Here is a 14,046-nt window from a genome sequence, read left to right as displayed (position 1 = left end):
GCCACCTGCAGCTACTATGACCCGCGTCGTTTCCATAGGGAAACTGGGCTCTGGCCTCAACAGGGTCCCTAACAGGGTCTTGGTGGGCTCAGAGGACCCTTAAACCGCAGCTAAATCAGAGGTATCGTTGAATGAATGCGTGAGCGTGTTCCTTTATTTGGAGAGACAGCCCATGTGTTGATCAGATTTTCAACAATGTTTCTGACTGACCTCCCCCCACCCCCCGCCAGGAGTTCAAAAAATAAAATTCAGATGAAAGGTAGAAATCAAGTAGAAACAGAAATTGTTTATCATGTCAGAAATATGCATATATTAGAGGCCTGATGCACGAAATTCATGCAAGGGGTTTGGCCCCCCGCAGCCGCAGCGGCTGCCTCTGCTTCAGCCCCCATGGTGCTTCGGCTTAGTCCGGAAGGTCGTCCAGAAGGTCATCCAGAAGGTCATCCGGTATAATTAGCATATTATGCTTTTATTATTATAGATTATCCATGGTAAAGACAGAATAAATAATTATAGTTGGTCCTCAGATAGATGATAGATAGATGATAGATAAATAGATAGATCAAATCTACCTTTAACAAACATAAAGAATCATTATTTGTGCCCCTAAGTTTTGTCCTTTCCCCTGCGTGACAAGGAGCCGACAGCGCTGGGAGGAGATGGCGAACCTGGTGCTGAGGTGCTCAGAGTCACTGCCCTCCAAGGACGATCGGAGGCAAAGATAAAGCCTCGGTGGAGAAGTGACGAGTTCGTTAGTGGGAAGAAAGGATTTGGTTTCACAACTTTTCTAGAGCCACCTCTTTCGTAAAATGGGACACACTTGAAAATAATCCCAGGGAGCCCTTCCCAAGCACCGAGTGGGTGTCGGGAACCGTGCTAAGTGCTTACAAGTATTGGCTTGTTTACTCCTCAGCAGCCCTGGCGCCCTGGGCAGTACTGTTCCTCCCGTTTACAGAAGAGGAAAAGGAGGCCCAGGGATGGGAGTCACTAAAGCCGGTGACTTCACATGCGAGTGGAATCGCAGGCACTGAAGCCAGGCGGACTGGATCCCGCAGCCTTTGAGGGCAGTCACATCGTGTGGTCAGTAACCAACCTCATCCTGGTCTTCCACAAAAGGGCTAGACCCTGCGTACCGTAACCTAACTGTTCTCTTTGCCTTAAAAGGGATAGTTTAGTAAATATACTTGAAATTATCCTGACTTATTGTCTATATTTATAAAAAAATAGTCATAGTAGTAGTATTTATAGCAATACCTCCCATTTATTAAGCATCGGAGTCAGACAATATACAAAAGGCTTTGCAGACATTTAAAAAATGTCATCCATACAAGCTTCCAAGATGTCAGTGTGTCCATTTTATAGATAGAGGTACTGAGGTCCAAGGAGGTTTAGATAACCTGCCTGAGGTCAGCTAGTGAGTGGAAGGGTGCTGGACTGCACCCACACTCTTTCTGCTTCTCTGCCTGGCTGGGTAATGCAGGGCACGGAGGTGCAAGGGGCTGAATTCCTCATGTTCAGGGCATAGAAAAGGCCCAGGGAGCTCACTGCCATGGTCAACCGGAGAGAAAGGAAGGAAGGAGGGAAAGAGAGAAAAAAGGATGGAGGGAAGGGAAGGGAGAGAGGGAGGAAGAAGAGAGGGAGGGAGGAAATGTGAACACAGCATGGACTATGTGTCAGGCAGCACAAGATGTTAATGAGTGACCCAAGTCTAGAGCCGTAAAAAGCGGGCACTGGCCACTGGCCACAGTGCTGTGACTCAGTCCACCTGAGTCACTCACTCCAGGATCAAGCAGAGGCATGACCCATGTCTTTTTGGAATTTAACTATAATTGTTGAGGCCAAAGCCTCAAATGTTATTGTGAGATTCAGGTGCAAGTGGAGCATGAGCCTTTGATAAAAATTGGTGGCCCTTTTAACTCCTCTTCTGTCTCGGGTTTTGACCTTGATTTTGGAAGCTGTAGAGCCCGGAAGGCATGCAATGCAGGAGGCAGGAGGGCCAGTCAGCCCCTGATGGGGCGAGGAAGATGGGATGGACAGGGTCATGTCTGTGGCTCGGGGTCATGGCTGGGAAAACAGAAGGGGTGGGGGTGGACTGTGCAAGTCTTGTCAAGCCCAGAGGCCAAAGCTGGACGCAGAGTCTGAGAGGCCTTTGGGGCAGAGAATGGAGCCCGCGTTTCAAGTAAGCAAGCAGGGCTCAGACCAGGTGTCTGTGCCAGATGTGTGACCTTCTCGCCCGGGCTCCTAACAAGCAGCATGATCAGGGATCAGGGGCCTGCCTGAACAGCCAGGAGATCAGTCAAGGCAGGAGACAGTCTGGGGTGGATCCCAGGCCCTGGTGGGGTGAGGGGTGCCTCTCAGGAATGACCAGTGAGCCGTAGGGACACCAGGCAAGGGAGGCGCTCTCTGCGGGAGGGGCAGGGCTTCGCACTCGGAGTCTTGGGTCTGTTCTCCAGGGCAGGACGAGGAGCCTGGCCAGGGAGAGCGGCCCCTCCTGAGACTGTGGCTGGTGATTGTCCTGGAAGCCAGGCAACCCCACAGCTGCTCTCTTCCCAGGCGTCTCCACAGCCACCCCATTTGGTTCTTAGGGGGCTCCCTCCCTGACTCTACAGCCCTCTCGGGTCTAGTTATCCCTTTCATTTCCGAAAATAAAACTTTTGTGTTTCTTGATCTTGAAAGTAATAGACAGGCATTAAAGAAAACATTACGTGTTTATGGTCCTATGATAAAGGCAGTTCTTTTATCCTATTTTCCTCACTGGCCACTGTGGTGAGCATTTTTCCACGATGAACTCTCCCCCCCCCACCCCCACCCCTTCCCTGCCACCGTCCCTCAGCTGGGCACTTCTCACCACCTCATTGCAAGTCTGACCTGCCAGTGCCTCTGGCTGGCATCTATGTACTCAGATTAAGCAAGATACCCTCTGAGCCACATTGTCACTTCTAAACGCTGAAATCCTGGTCTCTTTATGTAAATTGCTCAAACACTCTAAAGAAGTTTGCATAACAGAAACCCAGAGAGATGTCACCAGACATGCTAGCCATCAGCCAGGGCTACCTCTCAGAGCCAGCAAGTGTGGAGAGAGTGGATACAAAACTGCATTTTCATTGGCGGTCCTCTACCCTGTGTTCTCACTTGTTCCATATGGTCTCGTGCAGGTGTGAAGCTAGAAAACCTAGAATGTTAGAATTGTGCGTAAAACAAGAACAAATAGACCCCCAAGTGACACAGGCCCCAGGGAAGGCGTGTTAGAGCCTGTGTCCTGTGACTTCTTTGCATGGTTCAAAATTGTCTTTTTTTCCTCTCAGGTTCTTAGCTATCTCCCAGAGAGGAAGCAGGCAAATGAAGGAGGTTTCCCTATACCGCTAATATTCTTTTATTGTGTTACATGGGCTTTATTTCTTTGGAATTTTAAATGACTCCCTTCTCGATGTGTGTAGTGTGGCCATCTTGGTGGAGGAGGGGGATGCTCTGGATCCAGGGTCGCTCCTCTGCCCACGCAGACCTACTGGTTCAGTGCAGTCAGAGCTGTACTAGGAAAACGAGACCTTTGGAACTTCTTTATCTCAATGAGCCGTGGGACTCTAACAGGGTTGGAAACAGAAGCATACTCAGACGTCACGTCACAGCCCCTACAGACCTACACCCTCACTTTCCCCCGAGGAAGCAGGGTGTGTCCAAGGATACAAAGGAAGCTATTGGCCAATCTGCAAATATCTCCTCCACCGGAGACCTTATGAAATGATTAACAACAACATCCTGTGGTGGAATGTGTGCATTTATAACCCATCTTGTTCCAGAAGGATCTGAAGGACCTTATGAATGTGCCTGCAATTCAAGATAGACATACGTAAAAAAAATAAGAAAGCAAAATGAACAAGGGAAAAGTAAGAGAGAAGACGGAGTCAGGATCAAGGTCAGCACCCAAAGTGGACACTGGCAAGCGCTCTGTGCTTAATCCAGAATGGCTATAGATGTGGTAGCAAGATGCCCAGCAGTCAAGAGTAGGGGGAAATACACTAGCCCCATGGGGCTCTGCTTTCTTATTCTCTAGGACTTGCTATTTCCCTCTCCAGGCATCAGTTTTCCAGTCTGTCACATGGGCCGATCGTGCCTTGCAGAATCTTTGTGATCAAGTTAAATACTGTATGTAAAAGAACGCACTCTGAAAGTACAGGGCACAAAAGGTTTATCATTTAATCACCTCACTGTCTATTTGTAATGAATGAGTCACTATTCATTTCCCATTGGCTGATGTGGCCACCAGGTTTCAGTCGGTCAAAGTGAATTCGCTATGCATTCTTAAGAACACCAAACACTGTCCAAACACTGGGTGAAAAGAAGCCTTGCAACATTTCCTGAGCCCAAATCATGCCCATTTCCATCACCCCTTTCCCTGTTCCTTGCTTCAGTGGGGAAAGTGAAGGTACTTAAGAGCAGCAGGGAATACAAAATTCTAATGTGAAGTTTAAGAAATTTCTCTCCTCTGCTGTGGAATGATGTTGGATAATGGAGAAGAGAGAGCTGGGCTGGGGAAGGGGAGAGGGGACCCTTCAAGGTTCTTGCCAGCTGCAGTTTGGCAGGTACTTCCCCTACCTGTCACCCAGAGGGTTTCTCCTGCCTTAGGTGTTGGGGGTGGAATAACGCATCTTGGGAACACAGGCCAGGAGTTTCAGGAAACTTACCTAGTGGTCTGCAATGGGCATGCTGTGATTGCGAAGGGAAGGGTGGGGCAGAGGAGCCACCAGGTCTGGGTGAGCAGAGCTTTTGGGGGGCTCGGCTGGTTTCCCCTCTGTGGCTTTTGCTGTACTCACCAAGAAGAGCTTTCCAATAAACAAGGGTATTCAGAGCAAAAGGAATAATAAATAATCATAATAATAGAAATATCATTTGAATAACATCTAGACAATATGTTTGGTTTGGGGTCGAACATGGGAAGGTCACTATGGGCAAAGGGGGTCCAGCATTCTCCTCACTGGTCCCACCAGGCCATTGCTGCCCAAACCTGCTGATATGAAGGCGGGCAGAGGGCGGGGGTGGGGGGGGGGCAAGTAAGCAGTGGGATGGATCAACCTCAGCTGGGAAATGGGTGGATAGGAACCAGCCCTCCTGTCTGTAGAGCCCTTCCCATTTCTCAGAGTTACTCCATGAGGGGTTAATGCAGGGTTCATATTATTATCCTCATTTTATAGATGAGGAAACTGACACTGGGTTGGTTAAAGTATTTGTCAAAATGGCAAGAATCTGGTTGTCCCAGCAGAAAGGCAGCTGGAATCAGGGCTGCAAGCATGGACTCTAAGCCAGATTCTGCATCCGGTTCTGCCCTCGCTCACTGCGTGACCTTAGGCAACTCCTTAGTCTCTCTCTGCTTCAGTGTCCTCACCTGGAAAAGTTATTGGTCTACACATATTACCTGAGCCAATATTTATAAAGTGCTCAGAAAAGTCCCCGACACATAATGAAGTGCCACACAAACATGATAAACACATACACTCCCAGCTCAAAGCCCCCCTTTGCAGCCCCCAAACCAAACCCGCCCAATGGCAGGACCCAAGCCCCTGCGCTCCATCCTGTGGGAGAAAGTCTCATCCCACTCAGTGTCCGTCAAGGCATCCCTGGGGGTGGAGAGAGGGGCTAGAGCAGCCGTGGGCAAACTACGGCCCGCGGGCCAGATGCGGCCCGTTCGGCTGTTCTATCCTGACCACGGAGCTGAAAGGGCGGAGGATTCTCTTGCTCTCCCCTCCGCTCCTTCACCAGCAGCAGTGTTAACATGTATTAGTTCACACAAACACTCCAACCATGCTTTTGTTCCGGCCCTCCGGTCCAGTTTAAGAACCCATTGTGGCCCTCGCGTCAAAAAGTTTGCCCACCCCTGGGCTAGAGCCTCATGCAGGTGGGGAGCAGGCAGCTGGCAACCTTTCCCAGTGCCCTGGGGACAGTGCCACTTCCTCTCCCTTCTAGGACTTTGCCAAAGAAGAACACACAGGCTGGACAGACCAGTGCCAAGCAGGAACAAGATGGTATCTGGGCCGGATGAGCTGACAAATTCATTATGTCCAGGTTCCCACCAAATATCAGCTCCCAGCTCTGGCCTCCTCCTCCTGCCCCTCCTCTTCGCTTTTGTGGATCTGTTCTAGTTGCTGCCAAGGGCACTCATCAGAAATGACTTTGGGGAGGGCTGCAAAAGTGTTGGGCAAACAAGCCCTGGCTGGCTTTCTCATAATGCTGGCCCTAACAGGCTACGGATGACCATGGAACTGAACCGTGTTTCCCCAAAGCCAGGGGCCCATGCACTAAAGAGCAGGGTCCAAAGTGGGAGGCAGGTGTCCTGCTTCTAGCCCGGTTCTGCAGTGAAGGCGCTGTGTGTCCTTGGGCAAGTGCTACTCCCTTCCAGGTCCTCCCTGCTCTCATCAGTAAAATGAGGGTCTTGGGAGGTGGAGAGGGGGCAATGAACTTGAACGACCCTTTTCAACTGTTTCATCTGTGAGTTTGGAGGCCGTGTTCTGGAGCCAGAGCTGCAGAATTCCCAATGGCTATTGGTGGACATGCCTTCTCCTGGCTCCAGGGCCCTCTTCTGCAAGACTCCCTTGGTTTACAGTATTGACCTGGCAGCGAGGAGAGGTGTTTGTTCATTCAACAAACAACTGGAGTAAGTGTCTCCATGTCCCTTGCCCTGCCTGCTGGGAAGAGAAGAGGGAGGACTCCAAAGGCAGAAGATGGCAAGGAGAGGCCAAGGGGAAGAGTGTCCACCTTACCTCCTGGGTATCAGAACGCTAGACGGAGGAAGCAGCAGACCAGGAACCCCTGTAGCCTTGGGCACAACCCTTCCCTCTCATGGGCCAGTCTCCTCATCTGAAAAATGCCCAGGCTAGACATGCTGACCTCTCCCACCCTCAGTTCCTAAATCTCATTGGTTATTTGATGTTTCCTATGCACAAAGCATTGGGGGATGCAGAGATTCAAACCCACTTCTTCCCTCAAGGAGTTCAGCCCATGCCTTGACCATCCCCTAACTGATTAAGTCACTTACTGAGCACCTACTATATTCCAGGCCCAACCATATCAGAAGCATCTGCAGGGAGAGGGGCCATGACCTGTCCTTTTTTTTTTTTTTTTTTAAATGTCCTATCCCCCTTATCCTAACACATAAAATAGCTGCACATGTGGTGTTTAAGGGCACGAACCCTAGTGCCAGACTGTCCTGGTGCGAATCCTGGCAGTCTTCCAACTAGCAGCCTCACTTGTCTGTAAAATGGGATAATAATTCCTACCTCAGAGGGTTCTCATGAGGATTCAAAAAATTAATGCTTATAAAACACTTAGCACAGGGCCTGGCACACAGAAAATGAAGGTGAACGGAGCTGACCTGCTTCTGGTCAGAATGTGTCATCACAAGACAGTCTCATGCATGCGCCTTCCTTCCTACTCTAAATCACGTGTGCACTGTTAACGTATTCATCAGGCTCTGTGTTCACAGACAGTGCAAAGGTGGCCTTACTACAGCCAAGCTCTGCTCTCCCAAACTCCAAATCAATAAGAGCCAAGTTCATGAGCTTCTACTAAAACTGGAAGCACTATTTTAATCATTCACTGCAGCCTATTTCCTCTCCTAATACTTTAATAGAACGGATAATAGGCGCCCAACTGACTTGAATTTCTCCCATTTTTGCTCTTCCAGCCCCAGGTGCCATAGCAGTGCTTGTGAATAGCCCAGGTCCAGCAGGCAGGACCGAGAGCCCTGGGCAGCCCGGTTCTGGTCTCCTAACACAATGGCTGGCAGGGCCCCAGGATGACAAGACCTGCAGGAACAGACATGCCTCCATCTTTTGCAACCTGCTCTGATACTGGCTGAGGACAGTGAATGGAAGAGTCCCAGCATTAACCACTCTGACCTGGAGTTGCCAATTTGGCTTAGACCTACCTCCAGACCCACAGTCTCCTTGGGCACAATGACGGGGCTCGAAGTGACCAAAGCTGATGCCAGTCTCCACATGACGGTTACTGCTGGCCAGAGGAACATTCCACTCGTACACTCAGTGGGAAGGGACTAGATTCCCAAGCCTGCGTGGGTCAGGCAGGAGGGTAGGGGAGGTCTTCCACTTCTCCCAAATGATATGTTTCTCCAGTTTTCCCTCTGGGGGCTGTTCACCTCACCAATATTTACTGAGCATCTCCTCTGTGCCATGCAGGTGCTAAGCTGGGTCCTAACACAGAGCTACCCTAAAATCACAGCTCCCTGGAAAGGGAGCGAGGAGGTGGACTAGAGGTCCAGCTCCACCACTAAGGAGTTGTGTGATGGGGACAGGCCACTTCCCGGGGACAGGCCACTTCCCGGGGACAGGCCACTTCCCGCTCTGGGGCTCAAAGCCCTCAGTCCATGACTGATGAAACCCATGGTCCTGATATCTAACAGATTAATTAAAAGATCCCTGTTATTTAATCTGTTAGATGTCAGCCCTGATGGATAGATAGTGGCCATCTTGATCCAAGAGCTCCAAGCTTGTGACAGACATAAGCTCAGCAACCCACGAAGTCCCCCCTTCCACGGCAAGGCTTCTGATTCACCACCTGGAAATATAGGAAGTCTAGGGGATGAAGTAGAAGTTGAACTGGCCACAGGGAGAGAGACACAGGGCAGGGCACTGGAGGGCCTAAGGGGACTGTGGTGGCCTTCTCAGTGTGATCTGAGGGATCCCTGAAAGGCCTCCCCTGCCCCAAATACCTCCTCCCCCCAGTCTGGTGTCCTGCCTTTGGAATTCCACATTTGGGAGCAACTCCTTGGGAGGCGAAGGGGGTAGAGTGGGGGTGGGGGTGGGGGGGGCTTATTCCATTGCAGGAATCTCTGTGCAAAATGCAGACCCAGGAGAAGGGTGAGGTTCTTATCCGTCTAAGGTTGCCTGGGTCTTCCCTCCTGGCCAGCAGGGGCCTGAAGGCCTGTGGCATCGCCCCAAAGACTGGAGGAGGAGGGTAGGTACCCTGAAAGGCCCCTGAAGGGCTTTGTGGGGGAGGGAGGGCCCCTGGGGCTGATTAGCTTAGCTCCTTCACTAAGCCCCAGAGGGCTGGGGAAAGGGCGGTGCAGGGACAGAGAAAGGGAGGGCAGCACCGGATTTGAATTCCCCAGGAGGGGGGCGGGGGGGGGGAGTGGGAGAGTGGAGGGCAAGGCCTCGGTGCCTCCCTTTGGCTAACCTATGCTTTGGAGGAGCCAACAGGGAGAGGGAAGGGGAGGGGAGGCAAGGCAAGTCAGGAGAGAGGGTGGGGCCGGAATGGGGAGGGGGGACTGTAAAACCAACGGGGTGGATTTACACAAATTCCCGAGGGTGGTGAGGGTAGAGGGTGCTGGGCAGCACCCCAGTTTGCTGGGCCCACGCCCCTGGAGTTGCCTGGCTGGTTCAGACTGGTTCGCCCACCTCTCCCTCCCGCCAGCCCCCTGGCCTGATTCCTGAGAAAGCAGCCTGGGGAACGTGATGTAACCACAGCCGCTCCACCCCGGCCACAGCACAGGCCCCCTACCCCTGCGCCCCCTCCCGAGCCTGCAGGAACCCCAGGTTCCCGCCCTCTCCCGGCGCGGGCCCTCCTCTGGGGCATCCCCGCCCCCTGTCCTCCCCAGCCCCTCTTGGCCCCAGCCTGTTTCTCTGGCCTCTCCTCCGCATTCTCACTCCCCAGCCCAACCTCCTCACAGGCTGCCTCCCCTGTGCGAGGGCAGTTAACCCCAGGGAACTGCACTCACCCAGAGAGGGAGAGGGGCGGGCAGTGGGGAGGGGCCTGAGGGCCAGGAGGGGAGAATGCAGAGCTGGACCCTCACCCCTGCCCTCCCATTCCCCTCACCCGCAGGCAAGGCTCCGTGCCAAGGCCCAGTGTGGGCCAGGCAGGCACCCAGCCAAGCTGCAGCTATCAGCTGGGCGGAGGGCAGTGCCAGCTGCAGGCATCCCTGAAGCACAAATACCACCCTCACCACCCCCACCCCCAGGCCTCCTTCCCGGATAGCAGCACCTTCTACCTGAGACCAAGAGTCTGGAAGGGCCAAAGGCAGGGACCCCAATTCGCTTTGAGATCTTGTTCCAACAAGGAGGCTAGGGGCTGGGCCTCACTGTCGGGGCAGGAGGAAAGCCCAGCTCACTTATTTTCTGGGTGACCTAGGGCAGGTCACTCCTCTATGCCTCAGTAGTTGCGTTTGTAAAATGGACGTAATAAAGAACCCACCTCACGGTGTGTTGTAAATTTTGTTATTTGGCACATTGCTTAATATTAATTATATTGCTTATTATTTGTATTAGTTATATAATCTGTAATTACTTACATAACTAATTATATATCATCTAAATAATAATAATATATTATCTAAATCAACAACATCTTAATTATTTATATAATATTAATATATTCATTACAATTAATTCATATACTTCACATCAATTATTTTCTCTGGGGCACATCTGCTGTTTGGCAAGTGTAGTATAATCTGCCACTGAAGGTCTGTGGGGAAGGGAGGACACTTGGTGTGGTGCAAGAGTCTCGTGGGTTTGAATCCCAGCCCTGTCCCTTAGTAGCTGTGCAATCCTGAAAAAATGATCTCTCCTTTCTGAGTCATAGTCCCCCCAACAGTAAAACAGTGACAGCAGCACCCACTTTGCAGAGCCAGTGCAGGCTTAAATGAGAGTGTCCAGGGCAGTTCTCGGCACAATAACAGGTGCCTCTCGGTGAATGGGAGGCCTGGACAAAGCGAAGAGCGTGGGGATGGAGAGGACAGACGCCCTGTCTGCTACATGGGACTCTGGGGAGATAAGCTGCCTGTGAAAAAAACAACCACTACCTCCGGGGGATCAAAGCGCAGTTCCCAATGCCAGGCCAGGAGAAGGGTGTGGGAGGAGCATGCCCTCAGCACCTACAGGAATGAACAAACTGTAAGGGTGATTCTCAGGCATCGGTGGGGTTGTTTCTGAATGGCACCCCACCCTAACCCTCTCCCAGCAGGATAAGCGGGCAGCCACCGAGCTTGAGAGGGGATGTAGGTGCTCCCGAATGACTGATGGCAGCATCCACCCTCCTGGGGAGGCCCCAGAGTCGGTTTGGCCATCTCTCTCCCATCCTGACAGGAGGAAAAGGAATGAAAGGACAGCTGGGAAATGCGGCCCGAGTAAAATGACCACCCTCTAATGGCTAAATGGAGTCACTGTCTGTGGCTATGGCTGTGCCTCTGGAGCAGGGTTCTCTCACCTGTAAAATAACAGGGTGCGTGGGATGCTTTCTGGGCCCCCTGAGCTGCACCCCTCCATCTTGTTGAAAGCAGCACGTGCTCTGATCTGTAGGAACATGGGGGAGAAGCCACTCCTCCTTGGAGGTGCAGGGCTCACTCCCACCAACCACCCCATGAACTGGGCCGAGCCCTCTTTAGTGAGGGAGAGGGGCTCCGCCCTGGATGGGCTTTTCCAGGCAGAAGACCAGCTGTCCGGGACGTATGGCTCTTTGAGCCAGAAGGAGCCTTGCAAGCAGGCATCCAGCCCCTCACTTATAGATGAGGAACAATAGTCCAGTGAAGTGAAGGGACTCATCCAAGTTCACTTCTCTTCAGGGGCACAGCCCAGGCTGACTTAATCCACTGCAACATATTGCCTCCAAGTAATTTAGTTAGCAACAACCCCAACAAAAGACCCCAGTAAGCTGTCCGAACCTCTCTGAGTTCCTTTCATAAAAGCAAAATGAAAATGCATTCGCTTCACTGCCAGGTGAGAAAGTGCTTCCGGGAAGTGAGAGAGCCATACACATAGCTCCGGCAGCCTCCATAAACACTGCAGGTGTGGCCAGTGGGACAGTGGGACGGCAGGCAGCAGCGGCCCCTGCCAGGCCAGGGGGGATTTGCTGTTGTGATCAGCCTGCAGGCTCCCTGAAGAGAGCCCAAGGACACGGAGTTTGAGGACTAATATGCATTTTTATTCTGCAATAATTTTCATACTGAGTTCAAGAGGCACCAGCTCCAAGTACATAAAACCAAATCAAATTAAATTAATTGATTTTATTGAAACCTGCTGCAGTTGTGTTCCAGCCCACAGCCAGGGGCACGACCCTCGTGAAATAGCGAAGGGGCTTTTGAAATAATTAAATTAATCACAGCCTGGGTTATGCACAAAGGTTTGCTCCTGTGCTCACCGCAGGCGCATTCCCGTTCACAGCCACAGGCAACACGACCATTCTGGGGTAAACGCTGTCCACGCTCTTTTGGCAAACACCCACATGGACGCACATACACACGTGTACATTCACATATTCAGCAACTAGAACTTTCCTCTCTTGTTCTCCCCGCCCGCCCCCTCCCCTTCTTCCGACCCCTCCAATAAGTATATCCATGCACTTGGATGATGCATTTCCTTCTTGGCTCTTCTTTCCTGAGAGACCAGCTTGAATCTCTAAGCAAAGGCCAAGCCCCTTGACTGCAGAGAAGGGGCCTTGACCGTCTCTGGATCTCTCGGGAAGCTCAGCACAGAGCTCTGCACATGGAAGGCGCTCCAGACATTTATTAAGCACCTACTATGGGTTGGGCACTGTTCAAATGACTTTACATGTAGTAGCCCATTAAGTCCCCATCACGGCCCCTCCCCCTCCCCGAACTGGAACTGTTGTTGTCCTTATGTTACAGATGAGTAAACAGCACCCAGCAGGTAAAGGAGCAGAGCCCTATCCCTTCTCAGTAAATCTGAAACCCAGACCATCCATAAACCTTGTTGCTGATCAAGCGATGGCATCAACCTATTTGGACATATTCCTGCAAACAAGTAAGGTCACAAAGTCCCAGGGTCCCCGGTGGACATGCACCACCCTACACTGCATAGAGGAGGACATTTTAGACCAGCAAGGGGAACCGTACTAGTGTGGGATGCCATGAGGACCAGAAGGCGAGCACGTCCGTGACTCGCACACTGCGGTGTGTGGCAGATGCTACACAAAGACACAGGACGCTAAATGGCAGATCTTTCCGATGCTCAATTTTATTCAACTTTTTTGGGGAAATGCATTCTGTTTATATTAAAAAGTTGAGATGATGATGGAGAAGAATGAAAAACCGACAATGATTTTAAAAGGCAAAACAGGCAATTTCTAGGGCATTTCTGCTTCCTGGGAGCCACGTCTGCGATTCTTCTGGAGCCGTGCATCTCCAGCTTTGTCCAGAGGGGAATTCTGACGCAAGCTGCTGAGGACATAGGGAGGTTAAGTGCCTGGCACTCTCTGCCAGAGTGTGGTGTTTGCCTGAGTTGTCTCAGGGGAGCAAGTTGAAAGCAACAGCACTGCCCTGGCCCTTTGCAGTTGACGCACCCTCTGTGGGTGCTGTCTCTGGATCTCCCCTGGGAGAGGCCAAGCATTGGGCTGCGAAGCAGAGCGGGGGGAGACTTCTGTCTGTTCTCCGCCAGCCCAAGCGGGATGTGTGTCCTTGGACACATCACTTAACCTCTCTCAGCCTGGTTCCTTCCCTACGAAAGGAAACGTCCTAACAACGGCTTTCTGGCAGGGCTCTGTGCAGAGGACAGAGCATGTGGGTGGGAACAGCCAGGATAAGGAAGCCTCCACATGCTCCTCACTGCTGCCCGCTGCAGCTCGGGAGGCAGGAGGGGCAGGTAAGGCATTGCGTGAACAGCAACCGGAGCCCCAAGTGTAAGGCATTGTTCCCACAGCCCTGCAAGGCACGTGGCGCCGGGGCCACGCTGAACGCTCTAGACATGAGGACCAGGAGGCCAGGACACTGAGCTGAGCCGGGAGTCCCTCTCTGACTCCCAGTGACGCTCCACCCACGTCACCATGTTCCTTTTAGTAGTCAGCGCTGCCAAGAGTAAGAGAGGGGCTGAGATTCTAGAATGCTTGCTGGCTCTGAGAGAGGGAGGGGCTCAGTGCTATGGCTTCATATTTTCTCTTTTAAAAAAATATATTTTTATTGATTTCAGAGAGGAAGGGAGAGGGAGAGAGAGATAGAAACATCAACAATAAGAGAGAATCATTGATTGGCTGCCTCCTGCACGCCTTCTACTGGGGGTCGAACCCGCAACCCGGGCATGTGCCCTTGAC

The 14,046-nt window shown here is 51.8% G+C and overlaps 1 protein-coding gene across 3 annotated transcripts in view; it reads right to left on the bottom strand.

Moving 5' to 3' along the window:
- The window catches only part of ZBTB7C (zinc finger and BTB domain containing 7C), a 288,772-nt gene that overhangs the window by 102,027 nt on the left and 172,699 nt on the right, over positions 1 to 14,046 (bottom strand). The window lies entirely within an intron of this gene.

This window comes from Myotis myotis, unplaced genomic scaffold (assembly GCF_014108235.1).
Source record: "Myotis myotis isolate mMyoMyo1 unplaced genomic scaffold, mMyoMyo1.p scaffold_m19_p_9, whole genome shotgun sequence".
Lineage (NCBI taxonomy): Eukaryota > Metazoa > Chordata > Mammalia > Chiroptera > Vespertilionidae > Myotis > Myotis myotis.
Note: the sequence above shows the minus strand (reverse complement) of the source record. Positions and strands in the feature narration are given on the sequence as shown.